The following is a 14593-nucleotide window of genomic DNA, read 5'->3' as shown; positions in this document are numbered from 1 at the left end:
GTTCTTGAGCAGAGTTGGAGTGGGTTGTCCATGAATTATAAATTTTTTTTGAATTAAATTTTGTATTTTCATTACAATGGTAATTTAAAATTTTGTCTTTATCAGACGAAACGTCCTTTCTGCCTGGTAATTTGCAATTGCACAGCAGTTTCATGAAAGAAGGCTTCAGTTGTTTAAATTAGTGTTCATCACATTTTTCTTTTGATTAATTAAATGTTGAGTTTTCTTGGGGTGTCTGGGAGGTTCAGTGTGTTAAGTGGCTGACTCGATTTTGGCTCAGGTCATGATCTCAGGGTCCTGGGATTGAGATCCACATCAGGTTCTGTGCTCAGCATGGAGTCTGCTTGAGATTCCCTCTCTTCCTCTCCCTATACCCCTCCCCCTGCTCTCTCTCTCTCTTTGTCTAAAACAAACAAACAAACAAACAAATAAATAAATCAATAAATCTTTAAAAAAAAATAAAATAAAATAAAAATAAATAAATAAATAAATAAATTAGTGTTCATCAAACTAGGGTCTATGGATTTATTCTCAGGGGTAGGAGAAAAATTTTATTCTTTTAAAAAAATCCTTACACTTCAAAATTTGAGAACGTGACCTACACTTTTAATTACCTTTTTCACAACCAGCTGACCCAAAGTCTCACCAACACATATCTGCTACTCCTGAAGCATGTTAATCAAGTTGATTGCAAGGGTTTCAGGTATTACATGTGAATTCTTCTTAAAATCAGACTAGTAGGTATCTGCATAAATAAAATGGTAGTATGAGGCCTGGCACAGAATATTAATACTAATTTCATATTTAGTTTTACTGATCTTTTGATCTCCCAATCTTCCCTTCTCCCCCCTCAAACAGATGTAGATCCTTTATATTTATAGTGGCTGAAAGAATCTGGGTGATGCCCTAGGGAAGTGTATGAGGTTTACCAGATGCTACAACCAATATTGACCTATAAATTTCTCCAAACAAATTTGGGCCAACAGCTAATTAACTCACTCATCATGTTTTTTTTTTTTTCATTTAAAAAAAATTATAGTAAAACCTACATAATATAAAGTTTACCTTTTTAACTATTTTGAAGCATACAGTTCAGTGGCATTAGGTATATTTGCATTGTTGTACATCTACCACCCTCATCCATCTCCAGAACTTTTCTCATCTTCCCAAACTAAAAGTTCATCCCCATTAAATAATAGCTCTTCATTTCCTTTTCTCTGAGGCCTTGGCACCCACGATTCTACTTCCTGTCTCTATGAATTTGGCTATTCTACCATAGTTCTTTTTGAGTGCTGCTCTGATTCTTAAATCAAGGTGAACCAAGAACTCTCTGTGGTCCTTTCCTATTATCTTGTATGGACATAGGAATCACTTGAACCCCAGTTCTTAGATGCAGTTCATTAACACATTTGAAATATCCCTGCCACTAAACTCCTCATGCCTTCTAAATTCTTCTATCAGCCCAGCTGGAAGGACTGATCTGTCTACCAGGCTGCCCTGCCTGTAAATGACCCACAAAGAAGGTGCACTCTATGCTAAGACAAAAATGGAGCTGCTTTCCCTCAAATTTGTGGAGGAGCTATTTACAGTTTTTCTGCCCTGGAAGCCCTCGTTATGTCAAAGGTGCCATTTGATATGGGTGGATTTGAGATCAGAATAGGCTCTTCTTGCAGCCTAGGTTTCAAAGGATTCCTCTTGGCTCATGCCAAGAGCTGAGAACTAGTAAGGATGGCTCTGCCATGTTCTTTGCTTTGGAAATGAGCTATCAGCTGGAGTGCTTTTTGCTAATGGACAAGCAGAGAGCATCTGGAATAGCAGCAAGGATGGAATAAATGTCACTATTATTCATACTTTGCCATTGGTTGCCGAAAGTCATCCTATTCTATGCTAAGCTCTGACTTGATGAGATGGGATGTCATAATCAGCTATCAAAGTCAAGATACACTAGATGCAAACCCAGAGGTGAAAACACATTATTACAATGAAACATGAAGGAGCACAGTTTTCTTACTCTAAAAGAGCTTTCATTACTTTTTACAGCATCTGTGTGAATACACCTTTAAAGGCCCTATGCTTGATTTCTCCTATGCCTACATTACTTTTTTTCATTTGTTCTTGATTGACATGGGAAGTGATAACTGGACTTAGTTGGGGGAGTTAAATTGCTTTGGAGAGAGACTAAGCAGAGAAGGGAAACTGGAAAGGAAACAGAACTATGCATATTTTCCTTTTATTTATACATTTCATAAGTAATATGCCAGGTATAGAGAAAGAAGGGGAATCTTAGATAAATAAAATGAGCCGTTACAGAGAAAAATCTTGGGAACTAAGAAATAAGATTCCATTAGTTATGTAAAGCCTTGGATTAACTACCAGGCATCCAAGCTTAATCCCAACTTCGCTTTAAGAGCAATAGACTAGAGTTTGCAAACCTCATTCTTAGGCTACACTTGGCCACTAACTCTATTACCTTGGTCAAGTAGGAGATCATCTTTGAGCTTCAGCTTTCTTATATATGAAATGGAAAAAAATAACATCTGCCAGTCTGCCTTGAATTACTATAATGTTACTTTGCATATAAGAATTTACAACAGTATACTTGACTTATTTCTTCCAATTTTTTATTGCTCTTGTCACTTAACTTCTGCCTATTTTATAAACCCTATGATGCATTTAAAAAATTTTTGTTTTCAAAGATCGTCTTTCAAATAAACTAAGAGAAAACTGACATCATTTATATTTACTCATGTAATCATCATTTCTGTCATTTTCCATTCCTTTCTGTAGATCTGAATTTTTATTTGGTATCATTTCCCTTTGGCCTAAAGATCTTTCTCTAATTTATATATATATACATATATATATATATATATATATATATATATATATATATATATATTATAGTGCAGGTATACTGTGACAAGTTATATCAGGTTTCATGTATCCAAAAATACCTTCAATTTCACCATCATCTTAAAATGATATATTCCTGGATATAAAATGCTAGGTTGACAGGTTTTGTTTTATTTTTTTCTTTTCAATACTTTAAAGATGTTATTTCTTTGTATTGTATTCTAAATTGCATTATTTATAATGAGACATTAACTGTCATTTACGTTGCTATTACCTTGTATGTAATGTGTCTTTTTTTTTTCTTTTCTTAATGCTTTATAAATTTTCTCTGTGGTTTTCAGAAGTTTGACTATAATATACCTAGATATAGTTTCCTTTGCATCATTCCTTTAGAGACTTTTTGAGTTTCTTGGACCACATTCTTAAATCTGTGGGTTGATAATTTTCAAAAATTTAAAAGTTTTCAGCCATATTTCCTCAAATTTTTTTTCTGCTTAATTCTTTTTCTCCACTCTTGCAAGGACTCTAATTGCTTATAGATCTTTTGGTGTTATCCCACAAATTATTGACATCCTCTTTTTTCCTTAAAATTTTCCTCTTTCATTTTTACTTTGAATAATTTCTTTTGACCAGTTTTTAAGTTTACTGATCCTTTCTTGGGCAGTTTCCCATTTAGTGTTAATTTTACCCAGTGATTTTTAACCTTTAAAGATTCTAGATTTTTGGCTCTAGAATTCCACTTGATTCTTTTTTTAGAATTTTAATTTTTATCCTTTTTTTGTATTTTAAAAGTACTTTTATCCATTTTTTATTCAACATAATCACCTTTAAGTTAATGATTTAATATATTTATAATAGTTGTTTTAAAGTCCTTCTCTGCCTATTCCAATAACTGTCATCTGCAAATCTGTTTCTAATGGCTGTTTTTTCTTAAATGTAGTTTGGTGGTTTTTTTGTTTTATTTTGTTTTGCTTTCTTGCATGAATATAATTCTGATTTTGGGACACTGTATATGAATGTTCTTATGCTGGCTCACAGCTTTAACTGTATCAAGTTCACCTGTATTTAACTCTTCCCAAATTGCTATTTGATATTGTTGGTAGTTAAGGTGGGTGAGGATTGGCTGAAGTTTCAGATATTTTTAGTTTGTTTACCTTTGGACAAAACTTTGGCAGGGCTCCAGAATGTGCAGAGTTGTACAATTTCTCTTTGTTTAACAGTCACTCCCCCAATTGCTATTTTTCTCAGCAAACTTTATGGTGGATTGTGGTGGTATCGGAAGAAGAATTTTTGATCCAAGTGTTCTGTTCTTGCCTTTGGGATTCTTCAGATTCCAGACCCTCTAGCCAGCACACATTGTTTTATAATGCTTGGCCAATTTCCCTCCATCCCTGGAAGATCTCTCCAACTGCACCCAGTTTCTGTCTATACTTATACCAGGTATCCGTAGATATAGAAGCTGTCACAGCTTTCTACTTACCTATGAAAAGCTTATTTCCCTTGGAATTAACTTCATCAAGCCTTCATTGAATGCATCCTCCTTCCCCTGCCCCATAGAAAAGTATAATTTTTATTTTTTCTGGGACTTGTTTGTTGTTACTAAAGGAGGGATACTCTTTAGCGTCCTTCTACATCCTGACCAGAAGCAGAAATCTCAAAGGAGATTGTTATTAACCCAAGTGTCTGAGAGACACTCGTTTGGGAAGACCACCTACTTTTAGCAGGAAGCTATTGAGTCTGTGTACAAATCATAGTACTACTGTCAGCTTTTTCTTGTATTGTTTGCATCTCTGGCCAAAGCTACTCCTTATATCTTTTCACATTTTTCCTTCATCTAGCCATTCTCTGACTCTTAAAGTAAGATGATTTGTAGTAAATACATAGGTTTGTCTTAGCTATAAAAACCCATAGGAAATCTGTAGATCTGTGTTCTGCTATCAGGGGGGTGCCTGGGTGACTCAGCTGGTTAACCCTCTGACTCATGATTTTGGGTCAGGTCTTGATCTCTAGGTCATGAGATCCAGTCTGCATTGGGCTCCCCACATAGCAGGGAGTCTGTTTGGGATTCTCTCTCTCCTTCTTGCTCTGCCCCCCTACTCTTGCTCTCTCTTTCAAATAAATAAATAAATAAATAAATAAATAAATAAATAAATTTATTTATTTATTTTAGGAAACATGTTTATTGTTATAGTGGAAAAACACATGGAATGTCTACTTTCAAAGATACTGTACTTTAGTCCAGAAGCTACCCTTAGGACATCTCACAAACTTTCTAGGTCACCGTCTCCTAGTTTCTAATATGGGAGTTTGCACTAAATTATCTCTAAATATCTTCCAGTTCTAAATTCAGATATAGGTAGCTCTCGATCCTCTTAAAGGAGGATAACTGAGTTGATAAAATTGACCAAAGTATGCACGCCATTGTCCTTTAAGTTGCCAGTTCTAATTCAGCTAACCTGTGGCTAGAATTGGCCTGACCTGGTTAGACTGGTGAGTTGTCCCACCTTTCTATTACTTTTTTTTCTCTTCCAGCCCTGTGGGTGCAGAAGAGGAAGCAGCCTCTAACTCTTGCCTCCTGGAGTCTATCAGGAGGCATCCTGATCCATTATTCTCTTCTAATTTGAACTTCTTTATCCCAGAAAACATTAACCACAATAATTTGGTATCTCTTCAAGATTAATAATATCATTTTCATTCAAATAAGCAAAATAATTTTTTTTACCATTATAGTATTCACGCTGTAGTATCCCTGAGATGTGGTATAAAAACTTAGGTAAATGCCTGGGTGACATATTCATAAGGGGCTCTTTAGGGAAGCCAGGAAATAAGAGTTCATTCTTAATATTTCAAGGAATTTGTCACTATAAATGCTTTGCTTTCCCATAGACTCCTCTTTCTCCCATGAATCTTCAGTTTTGCTGCAGCTTGAAGCTTTTAGTTATCAAATAACAAGTTTTCTGAGGTTTTTTATGAGCTTTAGATTTTAACAAGCTCATGTGTGCACCTTATCTCCTAGCCTGATGACAGCCTTATGTGTAATAGGATACTAGAACTAGCTATGAATCTGGTCCGTATTGACATCAGTCATGGAATTCAACCAACTAACCAAAAGCAAGGTTGGTTGATTTGTGCTAGAGTGAGTATGTGTGACTGAAACGAGATTTCTATTAAAATTTGACTAGCTTGATTCCTTGAGAGATATCTGCATAAAGAAAAGTCTTCCAAGGTTAAATATTTTTAGAAGATAATCATATACTCTTGAAGAGTCACAGTGGCTACTAGCGTATTTATTAATGGCTCTTCAATAAAGAAAATTATTTGCCATTTTGTTCAGTCCAGTGGTTCCCCAAATTATTTGATTATAAACATTTTTTCCTACCTTGAACACACTGGAATCCTCTGAGCTTAAGTTAACCTGACAAACATTGAGCCGGAAATCTGTGTGAGAGTGAAGCCAAGTGTGTTCTTATGATTCTATCCCACATATGAAGGTATTCTTCCTTTAAGTACAAGAGTAGGGTTGGAATAGCACAGTGGCTCTGTCAGATGGACATATGGCCAAGAGAGACTGTGATCCCTAAGCTTGCCCCCATCTCTCTTTTCTACAGTGAACCTTGGTGACATAAGCTTGGGGCTGCATTTTTCTCAGATGTATGAATTCATAGAGCCAAAATAAACAAAACTCCAAATGTAAACAAAAAAGGTCATGAGTCATGAGTCCACTGCTGCCCTGTGCCTACAGCAAGTTTTACACTTAGTCACTCCTGTAAGTAGCTATTCCTAACTGGGTTGCCTATGGGAATAGGAAGTCATTTTGTTAACTATTGTACTCTATAATTCTGAAGATATAATTTATGAACTATTCCAGAGGCCAAGAACAGAATTGTCCCCATCAGAAGCCATAGCACTTTAAGAGCAATGAAATCCCCTCTCTGTAGCAAAAGGAAAAAACAGACATTAAGAGTTTTAGAATCTATTTACAAAATATACTAAGTGCACATGTACTGAGGTGATGGCTAACTTTAATGTTGGTCTAAGATGCCTGTTGATATTTTAACTCTCCCACAGTTAACCTTGACTCTGTTGTTGACCTAACCTGAGCCTTGCATACTTTTCTGCTACATCAGGAAAAGGTTAGGAATTTATAAAGCAAAGCAAACAAGCCTCTGAGGTTGGTTACTGTAATGGTTACTTCCCTGTTGGGAATTTTGAATCTAAAACAAAATGAGGAGATCAGGCTTATATATGGCAGGCAGTTTGTGAGTCTGCAACACAGTTTATGCACAAGGCACTGCAAGGAAAGATTTGCAGAAATGGGGCCCGTTTACAGTATTCAAAGGACCAGTCTGCTTCTAACACACACATTTCTGGACATATTTTGAAATGAAACATACATTGACGGGGCATTAAGTTGCTTAAGTTGCTTAGATACAAGCAATTTGAAGAGATAGGAAATGTATCCATAAACATGGAACATTGAAAATGTATCCATAATACTATAAACAGTATTCTAAAAAGTACCAGTATAAATGTTGTATCATTATATTGTAAACCTGAAACTAACATAATTGTATGTTAGTTGGTATTGGCATAACTGGCTTAGCTTAAGTTCTCGGCAAGGTGTTATAAGATTTGCCAGGTGAAATTTGTTGGTACATTAGGGATTGTCTATTTTGATGACAGGCATCTATCTCCTTGCTTAGTGATAGGTATTCTTGATATGTAACATGACTGCAGTACTACTAAATGATTACTGGGCCTTAAGTAAAAAGCAGTGAAGTAAGCAGTCTAATTCTGCTAGAAAGTATTTTTTGTTTATAAAATTACCTCTTTCCATCAAACTGATGTCTTTAATTCTACATTAGAAATATATTGGGTTAAAAAAAAGAAATATATTGGGTTAAGGCATTAATCTCTATAGAAAGTAAAGAGCTATTACAGTATGTTAAAAATAGATTAATGTTTCACAGTAAACTCAGTTACTGAAACTCAGGGAAAATGAAGTTGTCAAATCTTTTTCTGAAATTAGACTTTGACAGGAAAGATTAGAGTAATCTTCAGAACAATAAATGCTGAGGAACTCCCAGCGGGCGATGAGAACATCCAAGACCATTTTTCCTAACTCATAGTGTTTTCTCCAACAGAGCTTCTTATAAATACCCTTTTTCTTCCATTTAAAAAGTTTTTTTTTAATAAATTAATTTTTTATTGGTGTTCAATTTACCAACATACAGAATAACACCCAGTGCTCATCCCGTCAAGTGCCCCCCTCAGTGCCCGTCACCCATTCACCCCCACCCCCCGCCCTCCTCCCTTTCCACCACCCCTAGTCCGTTTCCCAGAGTTAGGAGTCTTTATGTTCTGTCTCCCTTTCTGATATTTCCCACACATTTCTTCTCCCTTCCCTTATATTCCCTTTCACTATTATTTATATTCCCCAAATGAATGAGAACATACACTGTCCTTCTCCGATTGACTTACTTCACTCAGCATAATACCCTCCAGTTCCATCCACGTTGAAGCAAATGGCGGGTATTTGTCGTTTCTAATGGCTGAGGAATATTCCATTGTATCCATAAATCACATCTTCTTTATCCATTCATCTTTCGATGGACACCGAGGCTCCTTCCACAGTTTGGCTATTGTGGACATTGCTGCTATAAACATCGGGGTGCAGGTGTCCCGGCGTTTCATTGCATCTGAATCTTTGGGGTAAATCCCCAACAGTGCAATTGCTGGGTCGTAGGGCAGGTATATTTTTAACTGTTTGAGGAACCTCCACACAGTTTTCCAGAGTGGCTGCACCAGTTCACATTCCCACCAACAGTACAAGAGGGTTCCCTTTTCTCCGCATCCTCTCCAACATTTGTGGTTTCCTGCCTTGTTAATTTTCCCCATTCTCACTGGTGTGAGGTGGTATCTCATTGTGGTTTTGATTTGTATTTCCCTGATGGCAAGTGATGCAGAGCATTTTCTCATGTGCATGTTGGCCATGTCTATGTCTTCCTCTGTGAGATTTCTGTTCATGTCTTTTGCCCATTTTATGATTGGATTGGTGTTGAGTTTAATAAGTTCTTTATAGATCTTGGATACTAGCCCTTTATCTGATACATCATTTGCAAGTATCTTCTCCCATTCTGTAGGTTGTCTTTTAGTTTTGTTGACTGTATCCTTTGCTGTGCAAAAGCTTCTAATCTTGATAAAGTCCCAATAGTTCATTTTTGCTTTTGTTTCTTTTGCCTTCGTGGATGTATCTTGCAAGAAGTTACTGTGGCTGAGTTCAAAAAAGGTGTTGCCTGTGTTCTCCTCTAGGATTTTGATGGAATCTTGTCTCACATTTAGATCTTTCATCCATTTTGAGTTTATCTTTGTGTATGGTGAAAGAGAGTGGTCTAGTTTCATTCTTCTGCATGTGGATGTCCCATTTTCCCAGCACTATTTATTGAAGAGACTGTCTTTCTTCCATTGGACAGTCTTTCCTCCTTTATCGAATATTAGTTGACCATAAAGTTCAGGGTCCACTTCTGGGTTCTCTATTCTGTTCCATTGATCTATGTGTCTGTTTTTGTGCCAGTACCACACTGTCTTGATGACCACAGCTTTGTAGTACAACCTGAAATCCGGCATTGTGATGCCCCCAGATATGGTTTTCTTTTTTAAAATTCCCCTGGCTATTCGGGGTCTTTTCTGATTCCACACAAATCTTAAAATAATTTGTTCTAACTCTCTGAAGAAAGTCCATGGTATTTTGATAGGGATTGCATTAAACGTGTAAATTGCCCTGGGTAACATTGACATTTTCACAATATTAATTCTGCCAATCCATGAGCATGGAATATTTTTCCATCTCTTTGTGTCTTTCTCAATTTCTTTCAGAAGTGTTCTATAGTTTTTAGGGTATAGATTCTTTACCTCTTTGGTTAGGTTTATTCCTAGGTATCTTATGCTTTGGGGTGCAATTGTAAATGGGATTGACTCCTTAATTTCTCTTTCTTCAGTCTCATTGTTAGTGTATAGAAATGCCATTGATTTCTGGGCATTGATTTTGTATCCTGCCACACTACCAAATTGCTGTATGAGTTCTAGCAATCTTGGGGTGGAGGCTTTTGGGTTTTCTATGTAGAGTATCATGTCATCGGCGAAGAGGGAGAGTTTGACTTCTTTGCCAATTTGAATGCCTTTAATGTCTTTATGTTGTCTGATTGCTGAGGTTAGGACTTCCAATACTATGTTGAATAGCAGTGGTGAGAGTGGACATCCCTGTCTTGTTCCTGATCTTAGGGGAAAGGCTCCCAATGCTTCCCCATTGAGAAAGATATTTGCTGTGGGCTTTTCATAGATGGCTTTTAAGATGTCGAGGAAAGTTCCCTCTATCCCTACACTCTGAAGAGTTTTGATCAGGAATGGATGCTGTATTTTGTCAAATGCTTTCTCTGCATCTAATGAGAGGATCATATGGTTCTTGGTTTTTCTCTTGCTGATATGATGAATCACATTGATTGTTTTATGAGTGTTGAACCAGCCTTGTGTCCCGGGGATAAATCCTACTTGGTCGTGGTGAATAATTTTCTTAATGTGCTGTTGGATCCTATTGGCCAGTATCTTGTTGAGAATTTTTGCATCCATGTTCATCAGGGATATTGGTCTGTAATTCTCCTTTTTGGTGAGAAATTTTGGAATTAAGGTGATGCTGGCCTCACAGAACAAATTTGGAAGTACTCCATCTCTTTCTATCTTTCCAAACAGCTTTAGTAGAATAGGTATGGTTTCTTCTTTAAACGTTTGATAGAATTCCCCTGGGAAGCCATCTGGCCCTGGACGCTTGTGTCTTGGGAGGTTTTTGATGACTGCTTCAATTTCCTCCCTGGTTATTGGCCTATTCAGGTTTTCTATTTCTTCCTGTTCCAGTTTTGGTAGTTTGTGGCTTTCCAGGAATGCGTCCATTTCTTCTAGATTGCCTAATTTATTGGCATATAGCTGTTCATAATATGTTTTTAAAATCGTTTGTATTTCCTTGGTGTTGGTAGTGATCTCTCCTTTCTCATTCATGATTTTATTAATTTGAGTCTTCTCTCTCTTCTTTTTAATAAGGTTAGCTAATGGTTTATCTATCTTATTAATTCTTTCAAAGAACCAACTCCTGGTTCTGTTGATCTGTTCCACAGTTCTTCTGGTCTCGATTTCATTGAGTTCTGCTTGAATTTTAATTAACTCTCTTCTGCTGGGTGTAGGGTCCATCTGCTGTTTTTTCTCTAGCTCCTTTATGTGTAAGGTTAGCTTTTGTATTTTAGTGCTTTCCAGTTTTTGAATGGATGCTTGTATTGCAATGTATTTCCCCCTTAGGACTGCTTTTGCTTCATCCCAAAGATTTTGAATGGTTGTATCTTCATTCTCATTAGTTTCCATGAATCTTTCTAATTCTTCCTTAATTTCCTGGTTGACCCTTTCATCTTTTAGCAGGATGGTCCTTAACCTCCATGTGTTTGAGGTCCTTCCAAACTTCTTGTTGTGATTTAGTTCTAATTTCAAGGCATTATGGTCTGAGAATATGCAGGGGACGATCCCAATCTTTTGGTATCGGTTCAGACCTGATTTGTGACCCAGTATGTGGTCTATTCTGGAGAAAGTTCCATGTGCACTTGAGAAGAATGTGTATTCAGTTGAGTTTGGATGTAAAGTTCTGTAGATATCTGTGAAATCCATCGGGTCCAGTGTATCATTTAAAGCTCTCGTTTCTTTGGAGATGTTGTGCTTTGAAGACCTATCGAGGGTAGAAAGAGCTAGATTGAAGTCACCAAGTATAAGTGTATTATTATCTAAGTATTTCTTTACTTTGGTTATTAATTGGTTTAAATATTTGGCAGCTCCCACATTCAGGGCATATATATTGAGGATTGTAAAGTTCTCTTGTGGATAGATCCTTTAAGTATGAGATAGTGTCCCTCTTCATCTCTCACTAAAGTCTTCGGGGTAAATTTTAGTTTATCTGATATGAGGATGGCTACTCCTGCTTTCTTTTGAGGATCATTTGAATGGTAAATGGTTCTCCAACCTTTTATTTTCAGGTTGTAGGTGTCCTTCTGTCTAAAATGAGTCTCTTGTAGACAGCAAATAGATGGGTCCTGCTTTTTTATCCAGTCTGAAACCCTGCGCCTTTTGATGGGGTCATTAAGCCCATTCATGTTCAGAGTTACTATTGAGAGATAGGAGTTTAGTGTCATCATGATATCTATTCAGTCCTTGTTTTTGTGGATTGTTCCACTGGACTTCTTCTTAAAGGGGAATTTTAAGAGTCCCCCTTAAAATTTCTTGCAGAGCTGGTTTGGAGGTCACATATTCTTTCAGTTCCTGCCTGTCTTGTTAGTTCTTTATCTCTCCTTCCATTTTGAATGAGAGCCTTGCTGGATAAAGTCTTCTTGGTTGCATGTTCTTCTCATTTAGGACCCTGAATATATCCTGCCAGCCCTTTCTGGCCTGCCAGGTCTCTGTGGAGAGGTCTGCTGTTACCCTAATATTCCTCCCCATAAAGGTCAGGGATTTCTTGTCTCTTGCTGCTTTAAGGATCTTCTCTTTATCTTTGGAATTTGCAAGCTTCACTATTAAATATCGAGGTGTTGAACGGTTTTTATTGATTTTTTTGGGGGGGGAAATCTCTCTATTTCCTGGATCTGAATGCCTGTTTCCTTTCCCAGATTAGGAAAGTTTTCAGCTATGATTTGTTCAAATACATATTCTGGCCCCCTGGCCCTTTTGGCGCCCTCAGGAACCCCAATTAAACGTAGGTTTTTCTTCCTCAGGCTGTCGTTTATTTCCCTTAATCTGTCTTCATGGTCTTTTAATAGTCTGCCTCTTTTTTCCTCAGTTTCCCTCTTTGCCATCAACTTGTCTTCTATGTCACTCACTCGTTCTTCCACCTCGTTAACCCTCGTCGTTAGGACTTCTAGTTTGGATTGCATCTCATTCAATTGATTTTTAATTTCTGCCTGATTGGATCTAAATTCTGCAGTCATGAAGTCTCTTGAGTCCTTTATGCTTTTTTCTAGAGCCACCAGTAGCTTTATAACAGTGCTTCTGAATTGGCTTTCTGACATTGAATTGTAATCCAGATTTTGTAACTCTGTGGGAGAGAGGACTGTTTCTGATTCTTTCTTTTGAGGTGAGGTTTTCCTTCTAGTCATTTTGCTCAGTGCAGAGTGGCCAAAAACAAGTTGTATTGGGAAAAGGAGAAAAAGAGAGAGAAAGAAGGAAAGAAAATAGAAAAAGAAAAAAAGAATAAAGGAAGAAAAAAAGGAAAAAAGAAAAAGAGAAAGATAAAGAAAGAAAGGGGAAAAAAAGGGTGGGGGAAGCAATCAGAAATCAAAAAGAAAAAAGAAAAAAAAAAACACGGGGGAGTATCTTCTGATTCTGTGTACTTTAAGTCCCTTGACTTAGCCTGGAACTTGTCCGTCTAGCTGGTCTTCTGGGGGTGGGGCCTGTTGTGCTGATTTTCAGGTGTTAGCCCTTGGGGGAGCTGCTCTGCCCCCTGCCTGGTGCAGGGCTCAGTGGGGGATGTTTACCCCGTGAGGCCCCAGGAGGAACAGCCCCAGTGGCGGGGCCAGCTCTGGAGCCCTGGGTTCAGCCCCCGCAGTAACTCCGGAGCTCTCTGTCTGCAGGGCCTGGAGGCTCCGGGCGGGGCCGCTGATCTGCTCAGCTCGGGGCAGGAGCGTCCTTGCGGTCCTGGGCCCTCCTGGCCTCTGCCTGTCCCAGGGGAGGCCGGATCCTGGGCTGTGTCCGGGCGCCCTGTGCTCCCGGCCTGCGCTGTTGGATTCGCACTCCGGCCCACAGCCCCCTCCACGGAGCTGCCGCCTGAGCCCCGCCGAGCTGCTCCCGGAGCCGCGCAGCCCCCTCCGCTCGGAGCCTCTTCCTCTGCCCGAGCCCCTCCGAGCTGCTCCGGGTCCCGCCGTGCGCGCTGCAGCCCTTAGGGAGCTCGGCGCACTCTCCCCGGGGCGCAGGTGTCTGTTAGTGTCCCAGGGAGCCCGAGGGCATCCCCGCCCTCCTGGGTCCTGCTCCAACTCCCTGCGAGCCCCTTTCCGCCCGGGAAGGTCGGTGCAGCTCCTGTGTCTCCGGGGGGGCTCTCCTGTCCTGGGGACACTCGCCCCGGCCTCAGCCCGGCTCCTCGCGGGGCCCCTCCCCCTTGGAGGCCTTTTGTTTCTTTATTTCTTTTTTCCCCCGTCTTCCTACCTTGAGAGAAGCGTGAACTCTTCTCACTGTAGCGTTTCAGCTGTTCTCTCTTTAAATCTCAGGCCGAATTCGTAGAATTTCAGGATGATTTGAAGGTTAGCTAGGTAATTTGGTGAGGACAGGTGACTTGGGGACCCTACTCTTCCGCTGTCTTGCCCCTCCTCCCATTTAAAAGTTAACTCTGGAAAGTCTCTGGGGCTGTGTTTACATTTTTTAAACCCTCATATTCTCAAATCTTCCCAAATCGCAGCAATTTTCTCACCCAAGAAACTGTAGTTTTCCTTAGCATCACTCAGTGCCTAAGGAGTTCTGTACTGCCAGACATTGCCATTCATTCAACAAATGGCATGGGAAGACTAGGAAAGACAAAGTCGTTAGCAATGTATCACTGTCTTTATGGATTCCATATCTAGTCCTCTCTGAAATCATCATATATAACCCTTTAAATGTTTTATTTAGCTTTATTTATTTTGCTTTCAAAGTACAGTTTTAAATTAATTAGACTTTTTGTGGCTAAATG

The 14593-nt window shown here is 38.7% G+C and overlaps 1 long non-coding RNA gene across 1 annotated transcript in view; it reads left to right on the top strand.

The window, feature by feature from the left end:
- Positions 1–14593, top strand: part of LOC144314104 (uncharacterized) — a 425152-nt gene that overhangs the window by 353527 nt on the left and 57032 nt on the right. The window lies entirely within an intron of this gene.

The sequence above is a fragment of the Canis aureus genome, chromosome 5 (assembly GCF_053574225.1).
Source record: "Canis aureus isolate CA01 chromosome 5, VMU_Caureus_v.1.0, whole genome shotgun sequence".
In the NCBI taxonomy this organism is placed as follows: Eukaryota; Metazoa; Chordata; class Mammalia; order Carnivora; family Canidae; genus Canis; species Canis aureus.
Note: the sequence above shows the minus strand (reverse complement) of the source record. Positions and strands in the feature narration are given on the sequence as shown.